This window comes from Hypanus sabinus, unplaced genomic scaffold (genome assembly GCF_030144855.1).
Source record: "Hypanus sabinus isolate sHypSab1 unplaced genomic scaffold, sHypSab1.hap1 scaffold_584, whole genome shotgun sequence".
NCBI lineage: Eukaryota > Metazoa > Chordata > Chondrichthyes > Myliobatiformes > Dasyatidae > Hypanus > Hypanus sabinus.
This window is the reverse complement of record NW_026781442.1, coordinates 165,001-175,000: the sequence shown is the minus strand read 5'-3', so window position 1 is coordinate 175,000 and position 10,000 is coordinate 165,001.

Genomic DNA, 10,000 nt, shown 5'->3' with positions numbered 1-10,000 from the left:
TCGGTTGCGTGGCTGCACGGGCATCTCTTGCCACTCTAGTTTTCGGACTTCCCCCGACTCTCTCGCCTTGCCTGTGCGGCGCGAGAGAGTGCTGCTGCGGCCGGCGCGCCCGTCCCCTGCACTCTCGGGGCCATGCTCGTCGCGGCGCCGCGCCGCCCCCTCTCGAGCCGCGTCGCTGGGTGGGGTCCGCACCCGCACCGCTCCTGCCGAGTTGGCTCTCGGGACGGTCGACGGTCGCCGCTCGCCTCCGACGGCCCGGGGCCAACGCCGCGCCGGTGAGCGCCTCGCCATCCCGCCCCGTCGTCCGCTCCGGTGAGGTCCGCACCTTCACCGCCTAGGTATGGAGCGCGTGTGTGCCTGCCTTCTCGGGATGGTCGACGGCCGCCCGCCCGGCCCCCGTCATTCGTGGGCGCAGCAGTCTCGTCCGCCGGCGGGGGAATCCGGCTGATCGATCGCGGTGCAAACGTGCGAATGCCCAACGTCCAATTCCGTCCGAAGCATGAAGACCTCGGTCGGTATCGGGCCGCCCCGCGGCAGACCCATCAACCCACCTCCGGAGATGGTAACGAGCCGAGCGTGGAAGTTCGCCGCACGTGTCGAGACCGTCGCTTCCACTCGGCCTCTCCCAAAGGTAGGACCGACCAAGCCGCATCGATCGGGGAACAGAGGTCTCCGCAGACGACACTCGCGAGGGCACCCGTGGCAGGCTGGTTCCCACACAAGTCTCCGTCACACAAAGTGCGTGCTCCCCTCCTAAAAGGCTTTTGGCTACCCGTCGGGTCTGCCGGCCGTCGCCCACGGTTCCCGCTCAGACCCTGTCCGGAGCCCCTGGCGCGTCCTCGGACTTCCCGTCTGCCTTCACCTCGGTAAGCATTCAAAAGCCTTTTCTGTCTATAAATCACTGTAAGTCGGAGCTCGCCTGGCCTCCCGCTTACTGAGTCCGAAATAACCCCCGAAGGTTCACTTCGGCCTCCGCACTGTGTGTGTTGTGTTGTCTGTCTGTCTCGTGTGTCAACCGTACCACTGGAAATCCGTCTAAGTGCCTCTGGAAAACGTGTTCCCGAAAATCTCCGGGAACCCCGCCAATGCCCCCGTACAGAAATTGCATGTGTCAAGTCGGCGGGACGCCTGCCGGAAGTCCTGCCGGGCAGGTCGTACCTTGGCCCGGCCAGGCGGGGCAAATGCAACCTTCATAGCGCTCTCCGGGCCTAACTGGTTAACCGGCGCCGCGACTGACCGTACAACAATGACGTGTGTCAAACCGGCGGTAAGACGCCCGGAGCTCACGCCGGCCTCGTCGCACCTCGGGCCCGCCCGACGGGCTGGATCCGACCTTCACAGACTTCCGCCGTCAATTGGTTAACCGGCGCGGCGCCGGGAGCACGCGCCTCTGTCGGCGGTCGGCCCTCCGGTAGTGCGGCCGTGCATCGTCCGCTTCGGCCGGCAGCAGGGCCCCGAATCAGCCTTCATTCCGACTTCCGAGTTGGGACTTGGAATAATTTCGACTTCTGCCAAGGTCTCGGATCGGCGGTGGGACCTGCGGTAGTCCCACCGAAAATGCCGCCCCTCGGCCGGCACGGCCCTCCGAATACGTCCCCTCGCGGCTCACCGCAGCGGGACTTTGTCAGATTTTCGATCGGGCCGTAGCCCTATTTTTGGCGGAGGGACCTGCGGTAGTCCCACCGAAAATGCCGCCCCTCGGCCGGCACGACCCTCCGAATTCGTCCCCTCGCGTCTCCCCGCCGCGGGACTTTGTCAGAAAATCATTCGGGCAAGGTTTCGATTCGGCGGCCCGAGCACCGGTAGTCAGCCCGTATATGCTGCCCCTCGGTCGGCTTGGGCCTGCGGATACGTCCCGCTGACTGACTTCCGCCATTGGGAATTCGTCCGAAAATCCATACGGGCGACCTTGGGAAGCGTGCGGAAATACCGCCGCGCGGCCCGGGTTAACGAAGTGGGGAGGCCCGTAACGCCCGTCGACCACTCCTAAGTGGTCGAGAAAAACGCCTCCCCGTAAATCTCCGGAAACCCCGCCAATGCCCCCGTACAGAAATTGCATGTGTCAAAGGGGCGGCCGTATCTGACCCCGGCTGCCGAGCCTCTGGAACTCCTGCCCGGCTACGACCCTCAAATCCGACCCGCATCCAGACTTCCGGAGCGGACTCAGTTAACGAATTGCCACCGGGCAACTGGTTAACCGGCAGTTCTCGGACGGCTCGTTAGCCGTGCCGACCGACCCCCCCGGCCGTGCGGTGGAGCAAGACAACAGTCCCCGGGCGGGCAATCGAGTTCCCGACCGGGCCCTGGCAGATCGTTAACCGGCCCGACCGGGACAAGTCGTTAACCAACTTCGGCGTGACAAATGGTTAACCGGCCCGGTCGGGACAAGTCGTTAACCAACTTCGGCGTGACAAATGGTTAACCGGCCCGGCCGGGACAAGTCGTCAACCGACGTCGGCGTGACAAATGGTTAACCGGCCGGGCCGGGACAAGTCGTTAACCAGACCCGAGCCGGCACTTCGGTAACCGACCGGGTCCGGTGCTGTCATGCAGAACAGGACAGAGACTTAGGCAGCGGCCCGGCGCGGACAGTTCTTCCGTTCGCCGGCTCGGTGACAATTGGTTAACCGACCGGGCTCAGGCAAATCGTTAACCGACGTCGGCGAGACAAATGGTTAACCGGCTCGGCCGGGACAAGTCGTTAACCAACTTCGGCGTGACAAATGGTTAACCGGCCCGGCCGGGACAAGTCGTTAACCAGACCCCAGCAGGCACTGCGGTAACCGACCGGGTCCGGTGCTGACATGCAGAACAGGACAAAGACTTGGGCAGCGGCCCGGCGCGGACAGTTCTTCCGTTCGCCGGCTCGGTGACAATTGGTTAACCGACCGGGCTCAGGCAAATCGTTAACCGACGTCGGCGAGACAAATGGTTAACCGGCTCGGCCGGGACAAGTCGTTAACCAACTTCGGCGTGACAAATGGTTAACCGGCCCGGCCGGGACAAGTCGTTAACCAGACCCCAGCAGGCACTGCGGTAACCGACCGGGTCCGGTGCTGACATGCAGAACAGGACAAAGACTTGGGCAGCGGCCCGGCGCGGACAGTTCTTCCGTTCGCCGGCTCGGTGACAATTGGTTAACCGACCGGGCTCAGGCAAATCGTTAACCGACGTCGGCGAGACAAATGGTTAACCGGCTCGGCCGGGACAAGTCGTTAACCAACTTCGGCGTGACAAATGGTTAACCGGCCCGGCCGGGACAAGTCGTTAACCAGACCCCAGCAGGCACTGCGGTAACCGACCGGGTCCGGTGCTGACATGCAGAACAGGACAAAGACTTGGGCAGCGGCCCGGCGCGGACAGTTCTTCCGTTCGCCGGCTCGGTGACAATTGGTTAACCGACCGGGCTCAGGCAAATCGTTAACCGACGTCGGCGAGACAAATGGTTAACCGGCTCGGCCGGGACAAGTCGTTAACCAACTTCGGCGTGACAAATGGTTAACCGGCCCGGCCGGGACAAGTCGTTAACCAGACCCCAGCAGGCACTGCGGTAACCGACCGGGTCCGGTGCTGACATGCAGAACAGGACAAAGACTTGGGCAGCGGCCCGGCGCGGACAGTTCTTCCGTTCGCCGGCTCGGTGACAATTGGTTAACCGACCGGGCTCAGGCAAATCGTTAACCGACGTCGGCGAGACAAATGGTTAACCGGCTCGGCCGGGACAAGTCGTTAACCAACTTCGGCGTGCCAAATGGTTAACCGGCCCGGCCGGGACAAGTCGTTAACCAGACCCCAGCAGGCACTGCGGTAACCGACCGGGTCCGGTGCTGACATGCAGAACAGGACAAAGACTTGGGCAGCGGCCCGGCGCGGACAGTTCTTCCGTTCGCCGGCTCGGTGACAATTGGTTAACCGACCGGGCTCAGGCAAATCGTTAACCGACGTCGGCGAGACAAATGGTTAACCGGCTCGGCCGGGACAAGTCGTTAACCAACTTCGGCGTGACAAATGGTTAACCGGCCCGGCCGGGACAAGTCGTTAACCAGACCCCAGCAGGCACTGCGGTAACCGACCGGGTCCGGTGCTGACATGCAGAACAGGACAGAGACTTGGGCAGCGGCCCGGCGCGGACAGTTCTTCCGTTCGCCGGCTCGGTGACAATTGGTTAACCGACCGGGCTCAGGCAAATCGTTAACCGACGTCGGCGAGACAAATGGTTAACCGGCTCGGCCGGGACAAGTCGTTAACCGACGTCGGCGTGACAAATGGTTAACCGGCCGGGCCGGGACAAGTCGTTAACCAGACCCGAGCCGGCACTTCGGTAACCGACCCGGTCCGGTGCTGTCATGCAGAACAGGACAGAGACTTAGGCAGCGGCCCGGCGCGGACAGTTCTTCCGTTCGCCGGCTCGGTGACAATTGGTTAACCGACCGGGCTCAGGCAAATCGTTAACCGACGTCGGCGAGACAAATGGTTAACCGGCTCGGCCGGGACAAGTCGTTAACCAACTTCGGCGTGACAAATGGTTAACCGGCCCGGCCGGGACAAGTCGTTAACCAGACCCCAGCAGGCACTGCGGTAACCGACCGGGTCCGGTGCTGACATGCAGAACAGGACAGAGACTTGGGCAGCGGCCCGGCGCGGACAGTTCTTCCGTTCGCCGGCTCGGTGACAATTGGTTAACCGACCGGGCTCAGGCAAATCGTTAACCGACGTCGGCGAGACAAATGGTTAACCGGCTCGGCCGGGACAAGTCGTTAACCAACTTCGGCGTGACAAATGGTTAACCGGCCCGGCCGGGACAAGTCGTTAACCAGACCCCAGCCGGCACTGCGGTAACCGACCGGGTCCGGTGCTGACACGCAGAACAGGACAGAGACTTAGGCAGCGGCCCGGCGCGGACAGTTCTTCCGTTCGCCGGCTCGTGACAATTGGTTAACCGACCGGGCTCAGGCAAATCGTTAACCGACGTCGGCGTGACAAATGGTTAACCGGCCCGGCCGGGACAAGTCGTTAACCAGTCCCGAGCCGGCTCTGCGGTAACCGACCGGGTCCGGTGCTGACGGGCAGAACAGGACAAAGACTTAGGCAGCAGCCCGGCGCGAACAGTTCTTCCGTTCCCCGGCTCGTGACGATTGGTTAACCGACCTCCGGTCCACCCTCCGAAAGTGCCGCCCCTCGGTCCGAACGTCGCTCCCAACACGTCCCCCGGCTGCTCCCCGCCGCGGGACCTTGTAGGTTTTGAATTCGGCGGAAGCCGTAGTTTTGGCCGAGCGCCATAACACGAGCCCTAGCCCCAGCCCAAGCCCTAACCCATATCCTAGCCCTAGCCCTAACCCTAACCCTAACCCCAGCCGTAACCCTAACCCAGGCCCTAACCCTAACGCTAACCCTAACCCCCGCCCTAACCCTAAACCTAACCCCAGCCCTAACCCTGAACCTAACCCTAACCCTAGACCTAACCCCAGCCCTAACCCTAGCCCTGGCCCTAACCCTAACCCTAAACCTGGCCCGAACCCAATCCCCGGGCGGGCAATCGGTTTGCCCGACCGGGCCCTGGCAAATCGTTAACCAACGTCGGCGAGACAAATCGTTAACCAACGCCGGCGAGACAAATCGTTAACCAGCCCGGCCGGGACAAGTCGTTAACCAACCCTAATGCGGCCGGACTTGGAATAATTCCGACGTCTGCCGAGGACTGCGATGGGCGGTGCGACCTCCTGTAGTCCCGACGGAGGAGCCGCCCCTCGGCCGGCACGACCCTCGGAAGACGTCCCCTCGCGGCAAGCCAGCCGAGGTATGACGCGTGCGGACCTGCCAGGAGCACAACCCAAACCTTAAAACTAACCCTGGCCATAGCACGAGCCCTAGCCCCAGCCCAAGCCCCAACCCATATCCTAGCCCTAGCCCCAGCCCAAGCCCCAACCCATATCCTAGCCCTAGCCCTGACCCTAGCCCTAACCCCAACCCTAACCCTAACCCCAGCCCTAACCCTAAAGCTAACCCCAACCCTAACCCTAACCCTAGCCCCAACCCTGACCCTAACCCTAACCCTAGCCCCAACCCTAACCCTAACCCTAACCCTAACCCTAACCCTAACCCTAACCCTAACCCTAACCCTAACCCTAACCCTAACCCTAACCCTAACCCTAACCCTAACCCTAACCCTAACCCTAGCCCGAACCCAATCCCCGGGCGGGCAATCGGGTTGCCCGAACGGGCCCTGGCAAATCGTTAACCAGCCCGGCCGGGACAAGTCGTTAACCAGCCCGGCCGGGACAAGTCGTTAACCAGCCCGGCCGGGACAAGTCGTTAACCAACGTCGGCGAGACAAATGGTTAACCGGCTCGGCCGGGACAAGTCGTTAACCAACTTCGGCGTGACAAATGGTTAACCGGCCCGGCCGGGACAAGTCGTTAACCAGACCCCAGCCGGCACTGCGGTAACCGACCGGGTCCGGTGCTGACACGCAGAACAGGACAGAGACTTAGGCAGCGGCCCGGCGCGGACAGTTCTTCCGTTCGCCGGCTCGTGACAATTGGTTAACCGACCGGGCTCAGGCAAATCGTTAACCGACGTCGGCGAGACAAATGGTTAACCGGCCCGGCCGGGACAAGTCGTTAACCAGTCCCGAGCCGGCTCTGCGGTAACCGACCGGGTCCGGTGCTGACGGGCAGAACAGGACAAAGACTTAGGCAGCAGCCCGGCGCGAACAGTTCTTCCGTTCCCCGGCTCGTGACGATTGGTTAACCGACCTCCGGTCCACCCTCCGAAAGTGCCGCCCCTCGGTCCGAACGTCGCTCCCAACACGTCCCCCGGCTGCTCCCCGCCGCGGGACCTTGTAGGTTTTGAATTCGGCGGAAGCCGTAGTTTTGGCCGAGCGCCATAACACGAGCCCTAGCCCCAGCCCAAGCCCTAACCCATATCCTAGCCCTAGCCCTAACCCTAACCCTAACCCCAGCCGTAACCCTAACCCAGGCCCTAACCCTAACGCTAACCCTAACCCCCGCCCTAACCCTAAACCTAACCCCAGCCCTAACCCTGAACCTAACCCTAACCCTAGACCTAACCCCAGCCCTAACCCTAGCCCTGGCCCTAACCCTAACCCTAAACCTGGCCCGAACCCAATCCCCGGGCGGGCAATCGGTTTGCCCGACCGGGCCCTGGCAAATCGTTAACCAACGTCGGCGAGACAAATCGTTAACCAACGCCGGCGAGACAAATCGTTAACCAGCCCGGCCGGGACAAGTCGTTAACCAACCCTAATGCGGCGGGACTTGGAATAATTCCGACGTCTGCCGAGGACTGCGATGGGCGGTGCGACCTCCTGTAGTCCCGACGGAGGAGCCGCCCCTCGGCCGGCACGGCCCTCCGAAGACGTCCCCTCGCGGCCACCCGCCGAGGTATGACGCGTGCGGTCCTGCCAGGAGCACAACCCAAACCTTAAAACTAACCCTGGCCATAGCACGAGCCCTAGCCCCAGCCCAAGCCCCAACCCATATCCTAGGCCTAGCCCTGACCCTAGCCCCAACCCTAGCCCTAACCCCAGCCCTAACCCTAAAGCTAACCCCCGCCCTAACCCGAGCCCTAGCCCCAACCCGAACGCTAAACCTAACCCTAACCCCAACCCCAACCCTAGCCCTAACCCCAGCCCTAACCCTAAAGCTAACCCCCGCCCTCACCCGAGCCCTAGCCCCAACCCGAACGCTAACCCTAACCCTAACCCCAACCCCAACCCTAACCCTAACCCTAACCCTAGCCCCAGCCCAAGCCCCAACCCATATCCTAGCCCTAGCCCTGACCCTAGCCCGAACCCTAACCCTAACCCTAACCCCAGCCCTAACCCTAAAGCTAACCCCAACCCTAACCCTAACCCTAGCCCCAACCCTAACGCTCACCCTAACCCCAGCCCTAACCCTAATCCTAACCCCAGCTCTAAGCCTAAGCCCCGCCCTAACCCGAGCCCTAACCCCAACCACAACCCTAACCCTAACCCTAACCCTAGCCCGAACCCAATCCCCGGGCGGGCAATCGGGTTGCCCGCCCGGGCCCTGGCAAATCGTTAACCAACGTCGGCGAGACAAGTCGTTAACCAGCCCGGCCGGGACAAGTCGTTAACCAACGTCGGCGAGACAAGTCGTTAACCAACGTCGGCGAGACAAGTCGTTAACCAGCCCGGCCGGGACAAGTCGTTAACCAACCCTAATGCGGCGGGACTTGGAATAATTTCGACGTCTGCCGAGGACTGCGATGGGCGGTGCGATCTCCTGTAGTCCCGACGGAGGAGCCGCCCCTCGGCCGGCACGGCCCTCCGAAGACGTCCCCTCGCGGCCACCCGCCGAGGTATGACGCGTGCGGACCTGCCAGGAGCACAACCCAAACCTTAAAACTAACCCTGGCTATAGCACGAGCCCTAGCCCCAGCCCAAGCCCCAACCCATATCCTAGGCCTAGCCCTGACCCTAGACCCAACCCTAGCCCTAACCCCAGCCCTAACCCTAAAGCTAACCCCCGCCCTAACCCGAGCCCTAGCCCCAACCCGAACGCTAACCCTAACCCTGACCCTAACCCTAACCCTAACCCTAACCCTAACCCTAACCCTAACCCTAACCCTAACCCTAACCCTAACCCTAACCCTAACCCTAACCCTAACCCTAACCCTAACCCTAGCCCGAACCCAATCCCCGGGCGGGCAATCGGGTTGCCCGACCGGGCCCTGGCAAATCGTTAACCAACGTCGGCGAGACAAGTCGTTAACCAGCCCGGCCGGGACAAGTCGTTAACCAACGTCGGCGAGACAAGTCGTTAACCAGCCCGGCCGGGACAAGTCGTTAACCAACGTCGGCGAGACAAGTCGTTAACCAGCCCGGCCGGGACAAGTCGTTAACCAACCCTAATGCGGCGGGACTTGGAATAATTTCGACGTCTGCCGAGGACTGCGATGGGCGGTGCGATCTCCTGTAGTCCCGACGGAGGAGCCGCCCCTCGGCCGGCACGGCCCTCCGAAGACGTCCCCTCGCGGCCACCCGCCGAGGTATGACGCGTGCGGACCTGCCAGGAGCACAACCCAAACCTTAAAACTAACCCTGGCTATAGCACGAGCCCTAGCCCCAGCCCAAGCCCCAACCCATATCCTAGGCCTAGCCCTGACCCTAGACCCAACCCTAGCCCTAACCCCAGCCCTAACCCTAAAGCTAACCCCCGCCCTAACCCGAGCCCTAGCCCCAACCCGAACGCTAACCCTAACCCTAACACCAACCCCAACCCTAGCCCTAACCCCAGCCCTAACCCTAAAGCTAACCCCCGCCCTCACCCGAGCCCTAGCCCCAACCCGAACGCTAACCCTAACCCTAACCCCAACCCCAACCCTAACCCTAACCCTAACCCTAGCCCCAGCCCAAGCCCCAACCCATATCCTAGCCCTAGCCCTGACCCTAGCCCCAACCCTAACGCTAACCCTAACCCCAGCCCTAACCCTAACGCTAACCCTAATCCTAACCCCAGCTCTAAGCCTAACCCCCGCCCTAACCCGAGCCCTAACCCCAACCCCGACCCTAACCCTAACCCTGACCCTAACCCTAACCCTAACCCTAACCCTAACCCTAACCCTAACCCTAGCCCGAACCCAATCCCCGGGCGGGCAATCGGGTTGCCCGACCGGGCCCTGGCAAATCGTTAACCAACGTCGGCGAGACAAGTCGTTAACCAGCCCGGCCGGGACAAGTCGTTAACCAGCCCGGCCGGGACAAGTCGTTAACCAACCCTAATGCGGCGGGACTTGGAATAATTTCGACGTCTGCCGAGGACTGCGATGGGCGGTGCGACCTCCTGTAGTCCCGACGGAGGAGCCGCCCCTCGGCCGGCACGACCCTCGGAAGACGTCCCCTCGCGGCAAGCCAGCCGAGGTATGACGCGTGCGGACCTGCCAGGAGCACAACCCAAACCTTAAAACTAACCCTGGCCATAGCACGAGCCCTAGCCCCAGCCCAAGCCCCAACCCA